At 38.5% G+C, this 26,763-nt stretch overlaps 1 long non-coding RNA gene across 12 annotated transcripts in view; it reads left to right on the top strand.

The window, feature by feature from the left end:
* The window catches only part of LOC129784980 (uncharacterized), a 66,705-nt gene that overhangs the window by 28,871 nt on the left and 11,071 nt on the right, over window positions 1-26,763 (top strand). For 6 of the 12 annotated variants that reach the window (XR_008748347.1, XR_008748349.1, XR_008748345.1 and 3 more), the window contains 3 exons: window positions 15,404-15,456; window positions 15,577-15,662; window positions 18,337-26,200. This is a non-coding gene — a long non-coding RNA (uncharacterized LOC129784980). Of the gene's footprint in view, window positions 1-15,403; window positions 15,457-15,576; window positions 15,663-18,336; window positions 26,201-26,229; window positions 26,362-26,763 lie in introns of those variants that run through there. The other 6 variants (XR_008748351.1, XR_008748354.1, XR_008748350.1 and 3 more) reach the window with 2 other exon arrangements.

Here is a 26,763-nt window from a genome sequence, read left to right as displayed (position 1 = left end):
TGTTTTGGCCTGAGAGGCTATTGTGCTATTTATTGGCACTAGAGTATCATGCCATCATAAGGTTCCACTCAGAATGCACTCAAAATGCAAATTTTCAATTAAATTCTTACATTCATGTCAATATAAGCTGGTAAAATTTTCAAATTTTTTTTTCTAATGCACAGATATAAAATCTTTATAGCACCGAAATCAGGAGCTAAAGACCTTTTCCAAAAGTGTTCACAATTATTTTATCCATATTTTTAATATTCATAAAAGTGGCAAGAACAAAGTGAGGCAAATTTGCATTTCATATCGCACTAAAGCTACTCCACATATACACGATAACACATCCTGAGAACAATGAGATATCCTGTCACATGTATGCATTTTCTAAAACTGCACAAAAGGAGGATTTCAGGGATGCATAAATTAACTTCCTACCTTTAAATTATTAACCCAGGCTGTTCCCTGAATATGAACCAAAATCAAAGGACAGCTTTCCCCCACTCTTTTGCTCCCCACAAAAAGAGCACACGTATTGTCAATCTTTCCTCACTTGAAGCTGATGACTTCAGAAATTGAGTTACTTGGATACTGAAAACTGGTTTTAAGAGAGGGTTTTTTACAGTTCTCCTATTTATGCTATTTTTAGAGTGGGATGGTAGCTATTTGTAAGAAGCCACTTCAGCTGCCCTAACATGTTTCTTTCGAATGACCTCTCCAAACTTTGATATGTGGGGAGAAACAAAGTTTAAATCAAATTTCAATGAGTTCTTGAAGCAGAAGAGATTAATGAAGCCTTTATCTAAGATGCTGTCAGTAATCAGGGCGTCCCAGAAGCACTTCCTTGTAGGCTCTGCAGAAGTAGATGAACCTGCACATACATTTCCCTGAACTGGTGTTGTTAAACTTGGCCCTCACCGGAGCCGAAGTAGACAGTTGTGATAGACGGTTACATTTATTACATCTATTGAAATCTGCTTTCCAAATGTCAGAAATAGGCAATATAATCTGCTAAAGCATTTTTGCTGACACCATTTTTTGCAAAACCTTCAGCCTGATTGCAGCTCTTTTCAGAAGGAGACAAAAAAGGTCAAATTTATAGACAAATAGATATGAAGTATTAACTCCCTTCTAGTAACAGGTGATATTAAAAATAAAATGTTAATTAATTCCTTTAGGGACACATTTATAAATTAGAACCATATATGCAAAACTTTCTGTGAGAAAACAACTTAGATTGATTAAAGTAGGAACTAAAGAGGAAACATTCCCAACAGCAGCCACGCTGGACGTGGATGAGTGCATTTTACTTGGGCAGCTAGTAACTTGACAGCTACTTTCGCTCTTACTTTTTAAGCCTTGTTTGCAGATTGCCCTGAAGCGATCTTACACTTACTTTTTCCGTTAAAACTGTAGTGCTAAGAACATGTTAGTAGTACTGTTTCCACAGTGTCTTGTAAAAAATCTAGCAAACCAATAGCTATCATAAAGTACAAATGTGTGTGTTCTCCATAATTACACAAAAATAGTGATTTAATAGCCCTAACTTCCTACTTTAACAAATTGAATCCATCGCACTTAACATGATCTAGTAAAAGACTGTATAATAATGCAAAAATTACTATTTTCCTCACCTGATTCAGACAAAAATCAGCAACAAACACATTCCAGACATTGCTCAGGGTTTTATAGTTATCGTCATACAAAAAAAGTAATTGCCTTTTATTGACCTGAACTGACATGCATTTAAATCAAGGGAATGCTGCCAGTGATATGGGACCAGGTCTTAAATCCCATATGTTAAATTTGCACTCCAATCACCAGTTCTTTAGTCTATATTTGAACTGATTTCTAAGCAAACATTTTGTGCTGTGTTCAACAATGCTTAGCTATCTCACTGTTTCATTAGTTTTTGCACATTGTGTAGGCTCCTACTCAGACTCAGAGTGCTGAAATACCAGAAGAAAAATTCCTTCTTCTAAGTTTTGCAGTCTGCTCATATGGAATTATTACAAAAAATGTGATGCCACCTTCTTTCATTCCCATCTTGTAGAACTAAAGATCTGGATAATTCTTTTAGGGACCCAAACTTCTGGATGATTATGTGAAATAAAATGAATCTTCATAAGTTCAATTATAATTATCCACAAGACTGAGTTAATTTGCAGCAACATAACTAAATAGGGAAATAAATAGAAAAAAAAAGTTTAGTAAACTATTTCCTTTTGTAACATAACTGTAAGGTATCAACATATGAACTGAACAGTTTGGGTGTGCTGATTACCCCAAGAGATTTTCATGGTAGCCTGAGACTCCACACATAAGAAAATGCAAAACCACATCTGTTTTCTCAGTTTAAATTGCTGCATGATGCTCACTCAGCCTCTGTACTCTGGCATGTGCCAAACCCTTGGCTGAATAAAGAGAACGCCTGCCAAATATATCCACTTTCTAAAACTATGCAAATGGAGGGCTTTGGGGATGCATAACTCAACCTCCCTTCTCAAAGTTTCATTAACAATATCCCTCTTTGTTATTGGAGCAATGTAAACATTTGCAGTTAAAAAAAGAGGCAAATCCCTATCTACGTCATTATACTTTCTCACAGAATTTTGGTAAATTGGTTGTAGTCATAAAAAAAGGGGGCCTTTCTAAATTGTTTTGCAAGTCTATATTACAACAAACATGATATGGTGAGCATGGCTCAGCCAAAACAGACCGTGGCCACCCTGAACTGGGCTGAGGAAGGGCTGTGCTGTGGTTGAGAAACTGAACCAGGACTAAAGATTCAGTTCAAGCATTCAACCCTTCCAGAGACATTCTGTGTGATCTTGGGCTGCTCAGTACCAATAGCTTTCAGATCCTGAGCTATAAAAAGGTAGTCACTATACTTCTTTTCTCCCATCCTTTGGCTGTCTGATGTGTGTAGACTGTCTTTTGCTTTGTCCAGAACCAAGTACAGCATCACCCTGAGCTCACCCGCTACCTCTAGGATTTCACTATAGGGGCTTTCTATTGTAATTGGTCATCATGTTTTACCAGAAGACTCCTCACGCACAGACAACATAGGATTTCTCAAAATATTTTTGTAACCTCTGAAGTCAGAACAAATAACCACACACAAGGTTCTTGGGAATTCACAAGCATCAGTCCAGTAAATACACAACACAGAAAATGTAGAAACGACGTGAGCTGAAGGCTCTCAGTGTCTTTGCATGTCAGAACATCAACCTACAAGAGCTGCTTTCCCCTTCCCAGCTAGCAGATCCCCTCTATTTACCATGAGATCTTTTGAGCAAAGTCAGTGCTCTCCTCTGTGTTCCTCCTAGTCAATCTCTCCAGCACCCCTACATTTCATTATTGCTATTCTGCTACATAGACAACCATTCAGAAGTAAAGTGTCCTCAATTTTAAATTAATTGATTTGCATGAGGATTCTCACCCAGTGTAGTACAGAATAGATGGCTGGATAACTGGGTTTTCAAACTCGGTCTCATAACAGCATATGGATAACTTTGCCACATACATTTAGCACACAGCAGTCCATAATCCTCCTACCAGGCACATCCAGCTGCCTGAAGTTTTATGGCAGGCTTAGGATCTTTAATAGAAAAGCTACAGTGTATCAAAAGCAGCATTCAGGAGAGGCTGGGCAGATCACCCAAATATGATAAAAATCTTTCCTAACCCCACACTGGGCAACACCTTAACCTAAGACTCTGTGCAGTTCCAAGTTTGGTGTTTTCAGGACTGCTCCGAAGCAGCCACCCTTTATCATCTACACCTGAATCTTAAAATGAATCAGTTCCAGATGTGACTGTGCCACTGATTGTATGGGAGAGACATAGCAGAGAGTTAGCTAAATAGATACTGCTGGTTATTCTTAAAGCACTTTGAAAAAAAAAGAGTGAAAAACTTTCCCTTCAGCTGTGGATATGATGCAGCAAACAAGGGAAGCAAATGGCAGGAGAAACAGAAGACGAAGATTAAAATTCTATGGACATATCACTGTGTGGACTTGGCACTTAGTGGTATTTAATTTTTTTCAAACTTTTACATACAACTTCAGTAATTCCTCTTTTATTGCCACCTGAATGGAAAAGATCTAGGATTCTACAAGCATATTGGTCTTACTAGAAAGAGCTCTTTAGGAAAAATGTGAAAGACGAGAAAGTGGACTGCCTGACATTCAGACTGTCCATGAGCTTTCCAGAAAAGAAGCCAAAGTCTTTCCACCAGCAAAGCGCTGAGTAATTCCCTTGAGCTGCTAAGCACTCCCACGCTACCGAAAGCAGAGTGCTCAGCAGCATTCATAGCTTCTCTAGAGATGCTCAACACATTGAAGGATGCATCCAGAAGGAAGCAATCTCAAAAAGCAGGTTCACAGAAACAGACCTACTGTCTTGCCCTGTGGCAAGAGTTGCCCCAGTAGTTAATTTATACAGAATTAAAAATTCAGTTAGGATAGTGATCAAACACAATCCTTTCTGGAGAAGAACAAGGTAATTACAAGCAAGGAACTGTGTTCATGCAGCACTGTGATTGCAGTGAATGCCCAAAATGGTCAGAGCTGCAAATGTGAAGGACCCGAGAATAACAATAACATGGCCATAATGAGTACAAATAGTATTTCTCACTCCTACTTCCCCCATCCAAAAAAACCTGAAATAATGTTCACATAGAGGCAATTTTTCCCCAGAACACAAGACAGTCACAGCAGAGTCAGCATCGCTGCAGGAGCCCCTGAGCTGGTATTGCTGGTCATGTTTCTATGTGAGACCTGACATACAGCAGGTAGCAGGGAGCTGGTTATTTTTTAACGTTCATTTTGAGTGAGGCTGCTCTGACTCTACACCCAGCCTTCAGCTCTCAAATTCAACACATGCTCATATTGGACAAATCTTTACTAACTGCAGAGTAATTAGGCAGCAGAGCGCGTGTTTCTGCATGTATGCTCAAATGCACAAAGCCTCCGTATATGTGCTGCATGTGTGCACATGCATACGTGCAAGCACTGCTCTGCATATATATTTTGATTTTTCTTTCCCTCAGAGGGCCACAGTGGATACCTAATGCCGCCCTCCCTCCCCGACCCCCCATGCTCACCAACACATGCACACCCATCAGATCCGAGGGACCTTGCAGGAGTCAAGGCCAGGGCTTTAATGCTTTGCTACCATTTTTGACAAGACAGCCTCCTTCTCTGAAAAGGACGAGCTGGAGCCATCTTTCAGGAGTTTTCTTTCCCTGACAGAAATCAGCAGGGTTAGAATAAACTGCATAAGTTATCAGCTCCTCAGGAAAGAACATGAAAAAAGCCCTTCTATCACTTAATGAAAAATAGCTTCTTTTTTGGACAGAACTTCATAGGCTTGCAATCAAGCCATGGCTCCCCCCTCCCTTCCTTCCTTGACGTGCCATAGAGGCAAATCAAGTCGGCATCTATTAATAATATTTTCCCCTGCTCCTTTCATTTCTCTGCATGTCCTACCACTGTCAGGCCCCGTGATGGAGCAGCGCCTTTATCTCGTCCGAGTCTGGTCTGTCAGGGTGATAAACAATTCTAACAAGAATCAGAATAAAGATCTTCCCAGTAGACTCGGCGGAGAGATAGAGGCTTTTCTCATTTTCTCGACGGAAAAAAAAAAAAATTTAATCTAGCAGCTCCGGCTTTTTTCAAGCGTCACATTCAAAGAGATGCAAATTTGTCAGAGCTGAGACCCCGGCTGACTCTCAGCACTGCGTGAATGTCAAAGGGGGGACTCGAAGCCTTTGACATCCCTGCCTTTTTTGGGGGCTATCTGCTGAAATAAAAAAAAAAAAAAAAAAAAAAAGAGAGGGGAAAAAAAGCAAATGCTTTGTAGTATGTGTTTCAACAATTTTCATAAGTTTTCTTCTGAAATAAAATAGTGCCGTTGGGAAGGTAAAGTGAGAGAGAGAAGGAGAGGCAGAGAGAGGGAATGAGAAACAGAAAGAAGGGGGCAGAAGGGAACATAAACTTGTCCATTTGAATTTCAACATGTCATGTTAATAGTAAGATTTTTATTATTTGGAAAGAGTTAATTTAAGATTGTGGATATTTGTTTTACCTGACACACACACACGTGCGCAAAGCAACCAATTTGCATAACCCTGGGATGGGTGCTATGATGATAGCGTTGTATGTGCGTGCGTCTGTCCTCATTTGTTTACATGTGTGATTTTAAATGTGTGAGCAACCATCCACACATTCAGATTTATAGCCATTTAAGAAGTACACATGGTGTGTGTATCTGCACCTATCACAAATCTGTGTATTATTAGGTGTTCTTTTGCTATATGCTGACCATGTACTCTCTGCTGAATGAATCAGAAATTAAGCTAGTACTCTGAAGACCATGCCATCTGAAGGACAAATACAGAAAATATATAACATGGTTAAGAGCTCAAGCACGAAAACGATCTGGGAGGATTTTTGTTGTTGTTGTTGCTGTTTAATTGGATTATATATTTATGATTTTATTAATTATTTACTTAGGGGGTTTTATTATTATTTTTAACCTGTACTGTAAGCATTATAGAAGAAATTAATCTTTAAAAGAGTCTTGGATAAGGAAAGACAGCTGTATAACTGTCACAGGGTGGATGAAATGTGTCCTAAATGTGTCCCTTTAGAATATAATCTTGTAGGAAAAAGGAGGACTTTCTAAATGTTGAAGTCTTGGAGTCATGTGAATTTTCAATCATCTCTGGTTTCATTAAAATAAATAAACATGCCTACTGCTGTAAGCATGAAAATGTGACCACAGTAAATCCTGAAGCTTCAGAATTTAGCAGATCCCCTCAAAGCAGAGTGTATTAAAGAGCTGTTTCCAAGCCACTTCTCCACCGTGCATATCTATATATGTACAATGGTAATTGTTTAGCACCACAGCCTGACCATTTCTACCCAGAGCATCATGGCAGGACGAAGACAAGGGTGGGCTTTTCCAGTCGTATCTGTGTATTTCCTCCAGACTTTGGCTATCAGACACGTTTCTTCACCCTCTCCGTATGCGTTATGACCACTCACAGCAATTCCCAGGAGGCTTTTGGGCCAACTGCTTTCCTCTGTAAAATATTCTGGGATCTACTGATAATAAGCAGCATATAAGGGCTGAAAACTACTGTGTCAACTCAGATCAAAAGGGCCTAGTTTAATCCACTTGTCATTTAAGAGTACTTGAGATCTGTGACAAAATATTGGCAATGGGTTATGGGAATGTCCTGCTTTTCATTGCCCTTGTCTTCAGGCTCATTCTGAATTCAGTTAAAACCTCCTCAGTCATACCTATTTGGGTACATTGCACTCTCTCCTCAAGACTGTTGCTGAAAACTCTGATCATTAATTACTAGACTCTTACTTACAATCAATGCAAGTGCTAATACTCTCCAGTCTCCACTCAGCCTGAATTGGTTAAATAATAAACTGGCTTTTACCGCTGTAATGATCCATTTGGAAGGGAGTTGTCCTAGAAACTCCAATACATCGCATAAGGATCTATTCAAATGAGGTACTGAAGGGCTTTTCTCAGAGGCTCCCAGATCACTCACTTTTTTCGTTCTCTAAGAAAAAGGCATCCAAGTCATTATCCTAGCTGGAAGTGGACTTGCTGGGAGCTAGGGGCCTAATTCAGAACCAAACATGTAGGCTATGCTGAACCTACTAGGCTGTGTTTAGTCACCGTCCCGCATTAGCTGGCTTGGTGCTGTGGCAAGGGGGTTGCTGCACACCCCAGCTTTCCTGCTCCATGGAGGTGCGTGCCTGGGTGGGACTGGCATGCTTTTCTTCCATCAGCAAGGATGCACTTGGCAGGTCCCACTGCTATCCAAGTGCTACAGTCCCAGAGGCTGATAGCATGCTCCAAGAAGTAAAATGCCACACTCAGGTGCTGTCTCTGAAAGTAGGGAATGACATGAAGGAACAGGCAGGAACAATGTGCAGAGCATCAGGGCAAGCATGGGTGGGAGCTGGCCTGAGACCACTGAGGGAGCAGCTGGATTCAAGAGGGGAAAACACAGCTACCAAAAGTAAGGGATGTTGAAAGGTGTGAGAAAATGTGGGTGGATAAATAAAGCTTATATAAAAGCTTTAAACCATTTGGCTGATGAAAAGGAGTAATTTCCTCATCTGAAGAGAGAATACTTCTGTGTCTGCAACTGAAATGCCACGGTGTCAGCTGAAGCAAACAGAGCTGAATGAGACCCTGATATGATGGTAAGAGTCTGAGGTTAAGATGCTCAGGATCAGTTTTAAGTAACTGGACACATAGTACAGTCCTTTAAAAAGTATTCTGTACACCTCACTGTTCCTATGAACATCAACAGGAGCTTTGTTGCATTCCTAGATAGATATTTTTCCTTTTTTTCTCCAGAAAGTTAGACGACTTCTTCAGATGCTTAGATACATTTAATAACTGGATTGTTTAGTACTGGCAGTCTCCAACGCTGTTATTCCTCTGCTAAGTATATCATCAATCTGCTCTCCTGAGTTATTTCAAGAGACACATGTTGGGCTAAATCGGAACCCAAGTGACTGAGTTAAAGCTGCAGGATGCATCACTAAGTCCTAACTACAGATCACATTTCATTCTAATGTAATGTGATCTGCCAGAAAATTAGAAGAACCCAGCAAGGAAATAAAAATAAAAAAGGAAAAACTACCTATATGTGATTTTTCATAACTTATGCTGTGTACAGAGTTTGCAAACAATTTTTGTGTAAGGAAAAAAAACCACGTTCACACACAACATCTCCTACTGGCTCTGGGTATGATCTTTGTTATAAACACATTTCACATATACTGAAGGAACAAAAAGTAAAGCATTGAGGGATTCTTCTCCTGGCTTACAAAAAAAATGTTTATTCTGCTTTAGAAATCCCCAAAATAATGAGACTCCTGTAGTAGAAAATGTAGATACAAGGGAGGGGTATTAAGTTTTGTTGTAAAATCTGGTATGTTTTCAAGCACTAGCCTTCTTTAATAATGCAAGGAAAACAGCAGTGTACTTGGGATTTCTTCAATGAATGTTAAAACAAAGTTTACATTCAACATCTCTGAAAAGTTTTTTTCCTGAGATGGTTATATATTTGGGAGTTGTCATAAATACTTAGCAAGTAAGCAGAATCCATATTACAGGCTTCCATAAAGCTCTAAATAGTTGCCTCTACACCCTTTAATTCGTCATTAACTGAAACAATTCCACACCTAAACCAGTGCCAAATCCTGCCCTCACCCTTCCTGCCACAAGTCCACAGGAGTCAGCAGTGTCATCGTTGACTTAATGCAGGATAAGTCAGCCTGAACCACAGCAGCAGCTCATTAGATAATTCATACTTTAGTAGATTTTGTTCAATGGGCAATCAGTTTATTATTTTTGTGGGTTCACTATAATCATTATTCTGCCTGCTGTCCTCTATAGCAAGGTTTCAGCTACATAGCTGGGCCCACTTGTGCAAACCTGCAGCACTCGTGCATACAAATGGCAGAGAGAGGGTTTGTAGAATTTAGCCCCTGGTTTATAAACTGCGTAAATTATTTTAGAAGTCATGTCAGGTATAGTTTATTCCAAGGTTTGCTTGCAAATTTTAATCAGAAAACACAGAAGGGGTATGCAGTTAAATTGAAATATTCTTTCACCTTGTACTCTGCCCAGGTTGACTTACTGTGGGCTGATATAACCGGCACAAGTTACAGCATGCATGATAGAGGAAGGCTGGACACAAACTAGAGAAAACACATAAAGAAACATTTATTTAAAAAAAGTAAATCAACCATAAAGATCCTCCCAGTAGACCTGGGAGATGGAAGCCTTTCTCATTTTCTCCATGGCAAAATTTAATCTAGCGGCTTGGCTTTTCAAGCGTCATATTCAAAGAGATGCAAATTTGTCAGAGCTGAGACCCCAGCTGACTTTTAGCACTTTGTGAATGTCAAAGGGGCTTAAAGGTTGAAGTGTCTTTACCTCCCTCCATCCTTAGTAATTCAAAACCAGACTGAAAATACAAAGCACCCACCTCTACCTGTTTGTTCAGGCCTCTTTATGTCATGCATACCTGCTGGCTATAAAAGTGTTTGTTTCAGGTGTTGTTATCTGTTTTAACTAAAAGCACATATAGAAATGAGCATGCAATTGAAAAATGTTCCACCGGAGAATCCGGTAACAGAAGAAAAACCTTCCCCTTCGGAGAGCTACCCTGTCCCCCAATGCACATATACACATTTTAGAGGTTCTTGCAACATAGCCTATTCCCAATTGACTGATTTCAGAACCGCTATTAACTGAGTAGTAATCTCACCCAGTGACATGGTTCACTTCATACAGTCTCAGGAGGTAATATGTCTAATAAAAATAAAAGTAATAAAAATAAAAGCAGCCCTAATGAATACTCCATACCATATAAGGTATATACTGTATTACATAGCAGGGGGCACCTGAAAGCAATGGCAATGGCTTTTTTTTTTTTCACCTGCCTCCTGTATGATGTAGATATCAATCTACTAATGGAGTTCCCATTGATGAAGGATAAAGGAGTGGTGGGGTGGGGGGGGTGGGGGTAAGAAAAAAATGGCATTGAACAGATTGAGACAGATTAATCTTGTTTGTCTAAAAATGACAAAAAAGAAAAGTATATGTAAGCAAAAGCGAGAGGATTTAAGCTCAATTCTATGGGTAAGATATTTATTAAATTAAATTACATTAATATATACATGATCAGTGTGAAGGGAAGCCCCCAACAGCCTCTACTGAATGACAGATTCAGTGAGTGAACTGGGGCTCTAAGGCTAGACCTAGAGTAACAGTTTCAGAGAAGTGTTTCTTCTCATTTAACGATTTATCAGTCCTCTTGATGATGAATTTTCTGGAAAAGGATAACTGTCTCTTTAAAAAAGTAGTTTGGGCAGTGCTTTTTGGTTTTAAAGTCTGGAGACAGTGGCATTAGATTGATTAGGTGTGTACATGCTGGCTGAGAAAGCTGTAGAAAGGGGAATGGAAGTGTTTGACAAGATGAAAGACTATTCAACATGTTAGACAGCTGGTTGAGTGAAAAGATCTATAACAGCACAGTAAAATATACCCAACAGTAAATGATACCTTCACTGCAAAAGCTACTACAAGTTGGGTCACACAATTTTAGCCTAGGATGACAAGTTCAACCAAACAAAGTTTTAAAACACACAATTAATGTGCATGTGCCTGGTAACATACAGATAGCACTTGAGAAATTGAGACAGACAGGGGTTTCCTTTTCCAAATTTAATAGTGAATATGCAAAGTTCCCGAGCCAGATTCTGATCTCCATTGCTTATTCAGAGCAACTGCACTGATCTCAGAGGAGCTGTTTCTAGTTTACATCAAGGTAAGAGAGATGAGGATCTGTGCCCTTCCTCAGTCCATTACCTTGCTATAGAAAACTAATACTTTTGAGAAATAATGTGAGGGGAATCGTGAGCTTTCTTTCTGAGATCCTGCAGTGACTGACACATGCAGTATATGGCTATGTGTAACTGTGCATCATGTTTTCTGATTTGCACATGAAGGCTTTGTAATCACCATGTGATTTTCATAATTAACAAAGCACAAAACACACCAGGATGATAGGGATAGTGTACCGTCATGAACGCTACAGATAGACAGCAGATAAACAAGAATGGATAAAGAACATTCAAAATTTTAAGGAAAAAAAAAAAAACACCAGAATTTGGACGGTTTTCTGGTGATTGGCTAGCAGGGATTATGGTAGTAGACTATAAAGTAGTCTAAAATCAAAGGATGTTTTTTTCTGTAGACAATAATAGGACAATTGGACCTGGACACAGTTGGCTAATCTCATTTGATTATTCATGATGCAGTGATCACTCCGGTTAGCAGAGGTTGCACCAAAAAGCCTTTCAGTCAGATGTAAATATAGCATGTGAAACTGAAAACATTGTCAGAAGAACTCATATTACTTTATTTTTCCTACTGAGTTTAAGTATTAAGAAATCTAGAAGGTAACATTGAAGCAATATCTATTTCCCAGACTTTTAAGACCTTTTGGGGCCATTACGAAAGAGAATATTAACATATACCCACATTTCCAGGTTCCTTTACGCTGCCAGGAAAGCGCAAAGAGGCTATGGTTCAAATGCTAATTAGGTCTGAGGTGATTAGGACTTTCAAAATAAAAAAAATAAATTTTCTTTTTTTAAAACTTGCATCCTTTTCTAGGCTTACTTATTGACTGATGATGTAGTGCTTCAAACATTTTTAAATTTTATTTAGAAGAGTTTTAAAAATAATCTTTATTTTTTATGAAATCAGTCCTTTCATTCAATATCCTGTTTGAGCTGTTTTCATCACTCTTTGTCAGGGACAGCAAGGCGAGCATTTGTTAACTTGATTCTACTGAATATTTGACAAAAAAATATATTTTTAATAGTAATGTTAACACATATTTTCTTAATTATAAAGCCCAAAAGGTACTTAAAACTATATAAACCATTAGACTTTCAGAACATTAATAATCTATTAGTGCTCATGCAGTGCAATGGGCCAGTGGGGTTTGCTTCAGGATTGGTAATCAATGCATAAGGGTATCTATTGCTAGCTCCACCAGGAAAATATAGAGTGACCTTGAAAATGCAGCCTCATGAGTTATCTGCCTCAGTTTGCCCACTTGTAAAAGCTGAAATGCTTTGAGGTCTTCAGATGAAAGATGCTATTACATGCGCAAAGTATTTACTTGATATTTTGCTGAGAAAAAGACGTTTGTGTTTCTAAGTGTAAATAACACATTAACATCCCCCCATAATACCAGAAGTGCTTCTTCATAAGCAGATATTTATAAATTAGATGGTGAACTGAGAAATTATTTAAGTAATCCAAACGATTAAATATAAGACATGATTTCTGTGGGAGGGCCCCAAACATACAAAACACTTCACCTGCTTGGCTGTATCCACAATGCTTTGTTTTCTTTTTCTGGGATAGGAGGATGGAAGTTACCCGTATCTCTCTATAGGAATGTTAATGATACTGGACAGAGTTTTTTTCTGGGGATTTAGAAGTAAAATTTCAGGGTCAACATTCTAATATACGTATTAATATAACCAACTCCTCCCCCCCAGTCATTATTCTCAGGAAAATCCTTTTGCATACACAGTTACTGCTTTAATTGCTTTGAAGCATTGCCTTAGCTGGAATTCTAAGATCTTTCAAGTCTCTTTTGACTCAGTTCAGCTATTATATGTTATAGATACTGTATCGCTGAAATGGAATGTACAATGCAAAACACAGGAACTTCAAAGACGGGAGTTGTTGAGCAGAGAGAGAACACCCTATATTTTTCATGCAAACCATTTCAGGCTATAAGCATTCTAAAAAAAAAGAAGTGCTGAACTTTACTCATTAATACAATAAGTAAGGTTAGGTTTATGTCATGCCCCAAGTACCAAGTGACTTATGAATCACAAACTACGTATGATTTGTTTCAAAGATAGCTTTACCTTCTGCATTGAAAGTGGAGCAAGTTGTCCATGCTAGACGTCCAGACCTGAAAAAGCTAAATGAAGACAACCAACTGTAGTTGTTTGGCTCTTGGAAGAAAGGATCAACACCAGTGACTTTTCTTTTCAGGACAAATGGATTAACAACTACAGCAGCTTTAAGATCAGTTTCAGGTGCCAAATGTGGCAAACTACAAGCAGCATAACGTTTTGGTTGTGCTACAGGGAGTCTGAACTCTGATCTCCCGTCTCCAAAGGAAGGCTGCTTTTTGTATCAGAAAATGATAGCGGCTCTTCCATTACCCCTAAAGCATCCTCTGCCAGCAAGGTTGCCTCCCCTGCCTGTAGTCCAAGCTGAAGAGAAGCAGAGGGCTCTTCTGGGCCTTTCTTCTCCTGCATTGGGATTTTCTCCCATTCATTTAGGAGGCTGAGCTAAGCAGTGGACAACTCTGCTCCTCAAAATGTAGCATTGGTGCCTAATGGCTGAAATACATAATCTTGACTGAGTACCCTGCTCTGTTTGTGTTCAAGACAAGGAAGGTAGCTATGCTCTACGCAGTGATAGACTCCTGCACAGCCTTTGCTGGGGATAGCAGCAGGAAGACTTTACTCTGGGCTGGGGGGATTCAAGGTGTAGCTGAACCATGAGTTTGTTTCCATGTGACCCTACACTTCTGTGTGGTGAAGGACAAGGTCTGTGGATCCAGGCTGAGCCAGCTAGACAGTTTTGTTTGAAAAAGTGCTGCACTCAGGTATGTATGGGCTTTCCTAACCTAGTGCTAGTTATCCAAGCCAATGTGCAGAGTGCTAAGGAGCGCTACTGGCAGTGTTTGAGTAGTAGAAAAAAAAAAAATCAGCAGTAACAGAAAAGTAGTTAAAAGAAGACTTCAGATTTAACTAGTTTATATATAGAAAGTATATAGCTATTATATACATAGTTTACAGAGAAAGACACAAGGGTTTTTTAGCATTTATTGGCTGTTCACATTAAAATGAACATTTGTGCGTTTCTTTAATAAATAGTACAGTTAATTATATTTTATTAGATTCTATTTTATGGAATGAAGTATCAGACTGATTTCAACTTTGACTTTGTTAACCTTATTGTACGCCTCAATTAAAGTCTACCAATTTATCACTTCACGGGGGTAAAATCATCCATCACAAAGTTTCTTGGTTACAGATCACTAATTAATTGGTAACTGAGATAGAGTTTAATCATTGTTAAATACCCAGAATTTCTCACATCGTTGTTGCAGAACTGCATAGCAATTAAGCAACAAGAACCTGCCTATTTTACTTGGTTTATTATACTAATGCCCTGGGATGTTTGCATGAAATACATAAATTCTCTTGTATCGTAGTTAATTAAATCCAAGACCATGGTCTGTAAAAGTCACCTGTCTGACATCTGGAGAATGAGTGGGAATCAATGCCAAAGACCAAACCAAAGCAGCTACTGCTTAAACTAACAAAGTAATTTACGTCCTTCAAACAGCAGAAACAGAGAGAATGCAATATTTTTTAGTTCCTTTAAGTTTTATTATGACTTTATGATACCATTCTTGCTGGCAGAGAAGAGGTTGGTGTCAGGGGACTGGTGCTGCTTCCAAGTGTAACTGCCTCAACCAAGTCAGACAAGAATGACAAAAAAGACTTTTTTTGTCATTCTTTGCGCAAATGAAAGAAACTTGTCATTCCAACTTCACAAAACAGCACTAGAGATGAAATGCTCAACTCCACTGGGACAGCCATTTTTTTGCTGTTATTACAGAAGAAAATTATAACCATAAAAATGTCCAATTTAGAAAAAAGGTGCCACTTTAGTGTCATTTGCATAAAAGCTGTTACATACAAATTGTTATAAAGACAAATGTGTACTACTCTTGTTGAAAATTGCTTATATCTTAGGTGCTTTGCCTGAAACGACATAAAGGCCTCTTCAAACTGAAATTCATTCTCAGGTAAATAAAGCTGAAAAAGAATTTTCACCTATTTGTATGTACGTGAGCAGTTTTTCATATTGTCTTAAACAGATTTTGACATGCATTTTTCCCAAACTTCTAAATTCCTTCCCTTCTTAGCCTGCTGGTGGCCTCCATTACAGTAACTTGACTTCACAGATGAGGGCAGATGAAAAGCTTGTCCTGAGTGCAAGCCAATAAATCAGGTAAGATAACTTTCTGTAAATGAAGTGCAGCTGTTACTTTCTTCAGTTAGCAAGTGCTTGCATATACTCCTCTGCAATGAGATGATCACTGTCTGGGCCTGAGATGGGTTACTGATGTCTCTGTCACTATCACTGTCACCTACCAACTCATAGAAATTTATTCATCCCTTCTCAGAAAGTGAACCAGATGTTGCTGTCCCTACTGATAGTAGGCTAATTTGCAACGATCAAATCTGATTATTACTATTTTCTACTTCTTACAATCAATATCTGAGACAGTTGTTTGTATTTGGTATTAAACACTGATACAAGGTAGATTAACAAGAAATCCAGATTAAGTTTTGCAATAAAGTGAATCATCAGGCATATATTACTATAATTGAGAATGTTACGCTAATATGAATGAGAATGCTGGTAGAGGATTTTCAAGTGGTCTGGTAATTTTTCTATGTAGTTGTAGAATCATTAAATTAGTGTAACTCGCTTGTAAACAGGAGAAACAACTAACAGTAGAATGCCAAGTTAAGGTGTCTGACTCATCAAACCCTCTACGTGCTATCATGCCAATACAACACTGTATTCACAAACAATCCATAGTGTCTGAGATGAAGAATCAAAGAAAAATTTATTATGGTACAGAATCCATAAGCCTTTTTACCCCTGACAATGAGACCTAAGCGCGCTCGTGATCCACTGAGACACTGTACACTGCAGCACTACTAACAGTTTATGTTATACGGAATCATACACAGCAAAATTAAAAATAAGTTGTTCTCTAGAACTTTAGACAGTACAGAGCCAACAGCAACATTTTCTGTGCTTTTGCAACAGATTAATTACTTTCTCAAGCAAAATAAATTAATAAAATAAAGAGAAAAAGCTTGTTGCTATGAAATCTGATGTTTAATTGTTTAAATATACTGCAAGCACTAAATTGAAAAAGATCTGTTTTGCCATGTTAGAGCATCCATAATTTCAGATGTACATGTAGATGTACTTCAAACATCTGAACACTAACTGTTAATGTGTACTTTTATAATTTAAAAGCAGTGAAGCACAGAAGTTGTAACTAATTTTCCTCCTCTTTTGTTCTTAGCATGAAAAAATACTAATACCTTGCTTAGCCTTTCTCAGACCCAGATCCTGATGCCTTCTGGATCAAGGGTTCTTGCAAGCTGTGTGGCCACTTACAGGTCATGTGAGCTGGAGCGTCAGCTTAGCTGGCATCTCCCCCCACTATCTGTGCCTCCTTCTGCACTATAATGGAAAGGTATTTGCTTCCTATGCAATGAAGTTATATGTTTTTCAAAGAAAAACTAGGTAAACACAAATAAATAAAAAGTATTTAGCTCTCATTTATATTCTCATTAATTTGTTAGAAAGAAGCAATATTTCTAACAAATGGTGTCTTCCCAAAGCAATCATTTTATGGTGAATATTTATTTTTGTTACTTTCTGAGACAACCAAGTTACATGTGCTTGTAACTGCCTTGAAATGGCAAATTCCTTAAACAGGAGCAACCACCACTTCCTCTGAGTTCAGAAAGACACAATCTAGTCAGCAAAGAGTTGATGTTAATCCATTTTCAATACCTACACACAGTAAAATTTTGCTATGCACACAAAAAAGAATAAATGGAACATTTTTGCACTAGTCTGTTAACAAGAATTACACCCCTAATTGTGATTCTCAGCCTTGCCTCAGGTATCTGTCCAAAATGGAGGCTTTCTACCTGATCTATCTAATCCTGAAAACTCTTCCATAATATTTATTCTTCTTTCAAGTTTTAAAAATGGCAGATAACTGCAAACAACCAATTCTGTCCATTAAAAGCTCTGCTGGAGAAACGACCAGTGGATAACCAGCCACACAAACTTTCTGATGCTCCTGTGTTCAAGAGTGCACCATAACAGCTGCCTTGATGACTGTTCTTTGCCCTTCCAAGGTGCAAAGAGAAAGCAGAAATATTCTCCAGTTTCTTATTAAGAACGCTAATGCAGTAAATTTCAAGCTAAAGATATGATGTAAATTTAAGTCCCTTGCCTCACACAAAGACCTTCTAGATGTCAAAACTGACCACGAGGCATGGTGTCAAGATGAGAAACCATATGGAGGAAAGAATTTCCCCTTAAAAACTTCTCAAATAACTTTTTTTTTTTACGTTGCTCTGTAGTTGGTGTTGATGTGGAGCACCTCTTAGAGGTTTATAGTTCAGACTATCTCACTTTTTTTTCTTTTTTTTTTCTGCACTGAGTAAAGGAAAAGGAGGGAAAGATTTATCTTTGTGCCCTACTGTTTTGTCCTGGGTCTTTGTCCTTGGCCTGGATTCATAACAAGCTCTGTGAGCAACATAAGCTGAATTGCTGGAAAAGATCTATTTTCAGCCACTTTTTTTTTCCTGTTTTCTCCTCCTCCAAATTTCTGGCATACTCCTAAATATTTACTGCAAATGATCTATCAGTAGGGAACCCATGGTTGGCTTTGTCTCAGCCTTCTTTCTCCTTTTTATGTATCTTTTTTGCACTATTTCTGCAATCTTTATGTCACTGCAGTAGCAAATATACAACAGTATTATGTGCACAAGTCCTCATGTATGTTTATTGCTCAGTTGATGGAATTCAGATACAGTTCACTTACACTGAACTATTTTCTGTTTTTCCAAACAAAATACAGGAAGAGGGAGAAAAGGAAGACAATAAGATGCTGACATTAATGAAACCTTCTTGAAAATCTAGAGTGACAATGAACTGAAAGAGAGAACATATTAATGGAACTGAAAATTTGAGCTGAAAGCTGGATGAAAACATTTGAATCCAAACAATAAAAGTTTGCTACTAATACAATTATGAGGCTTATTGCAATAGCTCTTTGGTCTGAAATCACTTCATTTTCTGTTAAAATGAAACCAGAAAAATTTACTGCCCTTTGATGTGGCTTTTTCACAGAGTCGTGGATATGAGAAATATCAGGCAACTTTTCTCAATTCTGATAAAAATATTTAAATTAGAAATAAATATATTTTTGCCAAGACCCTTAATGAATCTATCAAATATTAGGTAGCAATAATTTTATCTCATTAGTAGAATTCACCTTTTTCACAATATCTGGAGGAGACCAGGGAAGCAATGACATTTGGTGTTCTTGGTTGTTCGAGAATACCTAACAATCTTGTATTTCTGTTACTTTGTCTCACTTACTCTGTTCCAAATAACCTACTTGTTTGCTTCTTTTATTTGTTGTGTCTCCTGCTATGTTTTCTGAGAAAGGAAAATGGAAAATAATATAAACTGTAGCAACCTAAACAGAAAACCAAAAGAATGCAGGAGATACGAAATTTTGAAGAATAACTTGCTAAAGGCATAAAAATAATAGTACCTTTTTTTTTTCTTCTTTTTTCCCCCAAATACATCAGTAGTAGGAAACCTGCCAGGGAGTCAATCAGGCCTACAGGTGTAAGAAGAACACTCAAGGAAGATAAGGCCATGTCAGAAAAGCTAAATGAATTCTTTGCATCAGTGTTCACTGCAGAGATGCTTAGGGAGGTTTCCACACTGGAACTATTCTTTATGGGGGGACAAATCTAAGGAACTGTCTTAAATTGATGTGTCAGTAGAGGAGGTTTAAGAACAAATCGATAAAATGAATAGTGACAAATCATCAGGACCAGATGGTATTCATGCAAGAGCTCTAAAGGAACTCAAATATGAAATTGCCAAACTACTCACTGTGGTGTGTAACCTAGTGCTTAAATTGGCCTCAGTACCAAAGGAATGGAGGTGGGAAATATGATACAAATTTTTTAAGGCATTTTGTAGTGCGGAGGGGGATCCAGGAAGCTGCAGAGCAGTAAGTCTAATTTATCTACTGGGCAGATTGGTTGGAAATATTGCAAAAAAACCTCCAGAATTAGCAACCTTACAGATAAATTAATTAACAGAGATGCTATAAGCAGTGAATAAAACAAAGGCATTTTCAGCCAAATATCCACTGTGTTTCTCTTACATGCCTATCGTAGGGCAGATCTAGCTTAGATTAGGTATCTGGTAATCAGAGGGTTGAGTTTAGATAAGAAGAATATGATGCTGAGTAGTTAGGTAGTGAAATGGCAAGTAAAATCAAATGCAAGTCTATATAAAGAAAAAAACTCTGAAGTACAAATAACTGATGACAGGTCCTAAACTAGCTATTATAATAAAAAAAAATAAAATTAAAAAAACCAAAACAAGAACCAAAGTAATTTGGATGGCCAATCTGAAGTGAAATATTAAGTATCAGTTTTAAAACTAACCAAAGGAAGTATCTCTTTTGATGTAACTGCAGAACTCCTTGCCAGAATATGTTTTGGATGATACAAGTATAAACAGTTTCAGAGAACAGTTGGAAACAATGAAAGAGAAGTCTCTCAAGGGACATCACTCATCCCATTCAGCTCAGAATCCCCTTGAACAACACGTTACCAAAACCTGGAGACTTGTATTTGGGAAAAATCTACTTTGCTTTCTTCTAATTGGTTTTTTTGTTTGTTTTAAACATCTATTGCAGGTTATTTTTAAAAGACAGTAGACTGATGAACCTATGATTTTTTTCCACTCATATTAGATTTTATGTAATTTGGTATGATATGACCAAGTAAAACTTTCAAGTAAAATGCACATTGTACAAGGATTCCCTATATCAAATATTTGCTCCATTGGACCAGTGTTGTGCTAAACACTTCTTTTAAAGAATGAGCTTTTCCTTAAGTCGGAGAATCTCGTAGCAATCTTGCTTAATGCCACTGGAATAGCCAGTGAGGCTCTTACCAGTTCTCAAATAGGTTCAAGCCAAAGCCAGAAGACTTGCTGCTCACCCCCTTCACAGTGTGCTTTCACCAATCTTTTAGCTGCGTTCATCACCTACGACTTCATCTCTGTCTGCTTTGAAATAATGAAAAGGAAGGAGCCTTTCTCAGGGCTACCAATAATTCATCATCCCAGACAGAAACTGTGAAGTACCTAACCATGGATTGCATTTTCTTCTTATAGATAATTCTTTAATGATTAGCAGTTTCTCTAATGTGTGACAGTAAATACCTTTGAAAGAAAGCTATCTTCCTTTTAGGATCATTTAGCCCTGAGTCTCCCACAGGTCCAGTTAGCCATGTCTTTCTAGGTAGCTTGCTGATATCTCTAGCTACCCAGGAAGTTAGATGGCTTGCCACACATCCATCTGTCCTCTCAAAACCTGTAACTACTCACTCCATTTGGCAGCATGGATGAATATTTTGTTCAATTACATTAAAGGTTTGATTTTAATTGCTTAATATTTCCATTAATAATGTCTCCTTAAGTCATCTGTTCAGATTTTGCAATGTTAAGATGTCTTTGAAACTTAGAACAAATTAAAATTAAAAAAAGGGCTAGTTAGCTCTCACCTGGCTTATGATGAAATGTTTCTGTATGTTAATGTTTTGGTTATTAAAATGTATAAGGAAAGGAAAAAAGCATGGAACAGACAGCATCAGGGATTGCCTTGAGAGTATCTCTCTGTGGAGGAACAGCACTTTGGATCTCTCTGACAGCAGTGACAGATATTCATGGCTGAGATGGCCCAGGTCACTGTAAGCCTAGAAGAGAACAAAGGCAATGTGCTGCACCTGTAAAGAAAGTACAGGGCAATGAAATATGTACCCAAAGCAAAGCTGAGAAGATGGCAATTAGCCACCACGAAGCTGATCTTACTAGCACACAGGCAGAGGGGAGTGGGTGTTGAAGGCAGGAGATGGTTTGTTCTGGATAAACTTCCCTGAGTTTCCTCAGGGAAATGAAGAACTTAACCAAAACTACTTCCACAAAACTGAGATGGAGCAAAGGAGAAACAACCTGTGGTCCTTTCCTCTGAAAAGGGGAAGCTGGAAAATGAGGAGTGCAAGCAGCTGTCTCCAGCTCATGCAGGAGCTGGAAACTGAATGCTGCGTTCCTGTTTTCCAGGACTGTTGACCACATCCACAAAGTGGGGAGTTTGCTTATGTTTATATCATTCAAATGAAGATTTTTTTTAAAAAAAATTATGCCATTAAATTGCATCCCCACACATTGCTAAAAACATAAATGGAAAAATATGATGGATGCTCGAAGTGTGAAAAACCACATATGTCAAGGTGCCAGGTTTCTGGGAACTCTTGTTGGAGCTCTTGGCAAATAAGGTCTGGACAAAACCATTTTACAATGTAAGCTGTTGCTCTCTTTGTAGGTTTTGGTAGCATATCTCCAAGGCCAGCCCTTTTTTGGTTTTAAGTCTCTAGATTTTTAGAAAGATGGAGACGTCTCTGGGGAAATGAGGGGGAAAAAAGGACCTGAAACTCAGAAAGGTTTGAGGTGGATTCTGAGAAACAAGAAAAATGGAGAGGAAAAGATGGAATAGGAAGGAGAGGGGACAAATAGGATAAGAACAGGAAAAACAGTACCTGTGAGTAGTGAGAAGTTTATATATATGCATACATATATGTGCACGCATGTGTGTGTATATACATTAAATACATGTATCAAACCCACATATATTATTACTCAAACCCCAGACTGAAGGCTTTTTCTTGGAGACAGACATCAATGCTACTGACAGATTTGACACTATCCAAAGGGAATTGCTGCTTTGGAGGCTCAAAGTCCAAGGCTAGTCCAAGGCGCCTCTCACAAGATGCAGTGGGAGCCAGAGGATTAGCCCCTTGGTGTGCCCACAGCAGTGACTCTTTAAAGTTTTATGATTTGGAAATGAAACTGGCTAAAGAAAATTCACCCCAATAAAGTGAATGTAAAATGCCCAAATGTAAAAAACAAACAAACAAACCAGGGCGGTGAGGAAGAGAGTGTCCTGGAGGGTTTTTTGACAAATATTCATACCTTGTGCTCAGAATAACTGTGAGCCGACAGCCTAGAATATCGCTGAGCTACTTCTTTAAACACAATGCCCTTTCCCCTTTTTTCATTTAGTTATCTCCTTCTCTGCTCTGTGGCTCAATCTGCATATGTTATTGGCCTCGATTCCCAGGGCTGCCACCTTAATCTGTAGTAGCTAATAGTACAACCTCACACATGGCCTGGGACCAGGCTCAGGTTAACAAGAAATCCAAAAGCAAATGGCTGGGGGAGGTTGCTATAAAATAACCACTTGAAAATTCAGGCTGTGATTTTTTTTCACATTTGCATGGAGGAAGCAAAGCTTTTAGTCTCAGAGGTTCAGTCAAATGCATTAAAAAGATGAACATTTTAGTTAATGTTCTAAGAAGATTTCTAAAAGCAGTTTTGATTGTGTACTATTAACATTAATTAATTTTTATACTGAGACCAGCCGCTATATTAGTAGAATGCATATTTTAATCAATTTCTACTTGCTGTTTTATGCAAGTTAAAGGTAGCTTTGTGGTTTGTGCCTAGTTTATACAGTGCATTTAACTCAATGTGCCTTAGGTAATGCTCATCTGAGGTTCAATGTATACTCTAATCAGAGCATGATACAAGAATTATGAATGAAACCCTGACAAGTAATGGGGTTGTTTTCATTTTGGACCATAGTGGAATATACCTTCTCTAAACAGGTGCTTGAATGCATTATTAAATAACACAATACTCAACTGCACTATCATCAAAAGCAGGCATAAACAGTTAGGATTAAATCTCTTTTCAATAGCAGCTTACCTGCATCTGAAGCAGCTGTTTGATATACATTTGCAATCATCCTGTCATGGGTAAATTTTAAAGGATCATGTCAAGTCATTTTTTAAACAATTTTCAGGTTGTCATTTAGAAATATTTTATCCTTTGTTAAAAGCAATTAAAAAACAGTAAAAATTAATTAATTTCACAGTTATTATTTTTTTTCCTCATTCTTATTTGACAAACAGTGAGACTTTCTGCTCAGGACTGCTAAACAGAGTTAGAAATCCGTAGTGTACTGATGTTTATTTCTTTAGTCATAAGCAGGACTGATGATTCGCGTAACCAGACGCTTGGATCGGGAAGTGCTCAGTGGAGCACCCACCCCACACTGTCCAGTCCCAGCAATCCCTCTTCTCCCTTGTCCCCTGGCACTTCCCTCCCAACCACCCGAGACAAAACTCACGTGGGGTCTCAGCAGCAGAGAAAGAGGAGACCAACGGGAGCTCAGATTTTGTTAGAACAGAAGAGAAAACCCAGTCCCATAAAATGTTGTCCTGCTTTCAGCAATTACCTCCTCAGGCCTTTCTGATCCTAAACACAGCGGCTTTTCTGAAAGTATTGGTTCAGGAGATATGAAGTCTTAAAAGGGAAAAAGACAGTAGACGTTGAAAAGACATAAAAGGAGAAGATGTAATGGATGTTAAGCGATATTTGGAGGGTATTGATACAGGGAAACATCTGAAAACCAGTTTTTCAAAACAGATCCACTTTCACTGTATCTCTACTGTACCCTATCGTGACAGCCCTCCGCTTGTTCCCACAGTGCCCAGGGCCTGCCATGTTGTACCACCAGTTAAGGGTTTGGTTCATCCCCATTAAGCATAGCCATACCAGAAGATATTATTAAGCACAGCCATATCAGAGGATACCAGTTCTCACTTAATTCCTCTCAATAGGCTTGCCCCTTGTGTGCCTTGGAAACTCATTCCTCACACCCAAATGGGATGGTCCCATGGTCCTGTCCCTCCCACGGTGCCAGTCTCTGCACACTACACCTTGAGTTTTTTCTCCTTTTGTAGCCATTGCAGGACATTTTGTTCTTTAGCACTTCTTGGAGGTTCAAATGGAGGTTCAGTTCACTGTGTCAGGAGCTGTATAAAGACACTGTAAGAAACATTCTATGCCTCTATCTGGTCTCAGGATAAACGGACTGGACAAACAAATGTTGGAGGGGAAAATGGAGGCACAACTTCACAAATTGACAGCAGTATCTCATGCTGGTCTCCTGCCTTTCAGATCAGAAGTGCTTAGCTAGACTAAGCCAAATGCCTGCCCACAACTAACCATCCCATGTTCCCCACCCCCACAAATGTCATAGTGCAAAGACTTCTCTTCCAAAAGTACAGATGTCAATGAATGTGGCAGAAAGAAAGGCTGCAAGGCTGTTGTATGGATGGACTGAAAAAGAGTTTCAGATAAAATGAGTGTATAAGCAATATTGGTACAGTTCCCTGTTAGGTCATCTTCTAACTCACCTAGCAAACATGAACCAGGCTTATATTGGCATATTGTCTCTAGCAGCACTGTCCTGGCAGGAGCAGAGTCCAGTGCTGCTGCCCTCCAAATCAGCACATCCATGATTCAGGCTTCAAACTAACCTGTTCTAAAGATCCTGATAAGAAGAAGTGATTATTTCAGTTTCCATCATAGCATAAAACAACGTCATCAGTCCCTGTCTTTCTGTTGTTCAGTAGATCTCAAAACCTAAGTATTGTTAGTTAAAGTTTTTCCTGTGTTGGTAACTCATATTACTGATTACAGATAAGATCACCATATGTGTGCTGCAGGTATTTGGCATAAACAAGCACCAGTGGATTGCACATTGGCAAGCCTATGGCGATGTTAGGTATTTAGAAAACACGAGAAGAGGGAAAAAGCAGTGTAAGTGATGCCAGAAAAAGTGAAAAACCCAGGAAAAATTCAATGACTATATGACCATTACCCATTACCATTCAGACCGTTCAGGCTCGAAGGATATTGCATGCCTGTCCTTGCTAGCATCTGCCAAAACTGCTTTGATGTCCATTCACTCCTGGGCTCCCAGCTGAGAGGAAGACCTGGCTTGTGAAAGTAGGGCCCAGTCACTGCTGCACACAGGCTTACACAAATGACTTTCTAGTCTTTTCTAGATGCAATTGCAATCAATCACTTAGAGATGAAGACTTCACTAGTTCATTACAAGTTCCCTGAGCCATCCAGCCTCCCCAAACGCTTCATAAAACTTCTGGTTTTCTAATATTTGAATTAAGTATTTCAATCACCTAATACTTAGCAATGTTGCTTATGTTTCTCTTGATTTTTCTTTTTCTACATGGACTTGGTTGGAAAAACTTCTGTATCAAACGTGTATCTTAATAAAAGATAAGATGTTTTAAATGCAATAGAATTTAAAAGTTTCAAAGTTATCATTTTTCTCTCTGTTTCAAAGATGCAAATACCAGAAAGAGAGCAGTTAGACTTTAAAAGAAAAATTTATGAGTATTTCCCTCTTGGTACTCCTTCCAGTGCTTCCTAATTAAGGACAAGCCAATACAGTATCATGTACCAATCTGGTATTTATTAACAAAGCTAGTCATGATTTTTAACTGATTATTGCTCAGAGGATCCTCCCCTCATTAATATAAATGAATTAGGAGGAATAGTGCCAAATGTTTCAAATGGGAATTAACATGAGACTGCAAGGTATAATTAGTTGAAAACGCTAAATACATCAAAGTATTAATTTGTGTGTGCATATATACATATGCCTATATAGGTACTGCATTTTTATATTATCTAAAAGTATTACGTATATGTATACACAGTGCACATATCAGATTAAGTGCAACTCACAGATGGATGTATCCCTGTTTTATTATATTATACTCTACAGCTAAGAAAAACGAGGTTTCAAGCTGAAAGAGGATTACAAAATTTGGGGAACAAAAGTAGAGAGATCCACACAGGATAACTTTGATAATATGTCATTTAAAGCAAGAAGCCTCTGAATCAAACACCATTGCAGGTACAACAGTACAATCCTATCGTCTTGTTTTCCGTTAGTCTAGTAATTGTGTAATTTACTTTCTGCTCCCCCTGCCATTCCTGTGCTTGCATGTGTGTTTGTGTGTGCCTGTGTCTGTGTGTGCTTGTGTCCATGCAGACTTGCTGGTGTGCCAGTGCAAACACAGTGAGGCTGAATCACCACAGCCCAGACAATAATTTTACCCTCCATTTCAGATATTTAGATGTATATGTAAGCATATGTGTGCTGAAGGTATTTGGCATAAGCAAGCACCAGTGGATTGCACATTGGCAAGCCTATGGCGATGTTAGGTATTTAGAAAACACGAGGAGGGGGAAAAAACAGTGCAAGTGATGCCAGAAAAAGTGAAAAACCCAGGAAAAATTCAATGACTATATGAGC

Source organism: Falco peregrinus, chromosome 1, assembly GCF_023634155.1.
Source record: "Falco peregrinus isolate bFalPer1 chromosome 1, bFalPer1.pri, whole genome shotgun sequence".
Lineage (NCBI taxonomy): Eukaryota > Metazoa > Chordata > Aves > Falconiformes > Falconidae > Falco > Falco peregrinus.
Note: the sequence above shows the minus strand (reverse complement) of the source record. Positions and strands in the feature narration are given on the sequence as shown.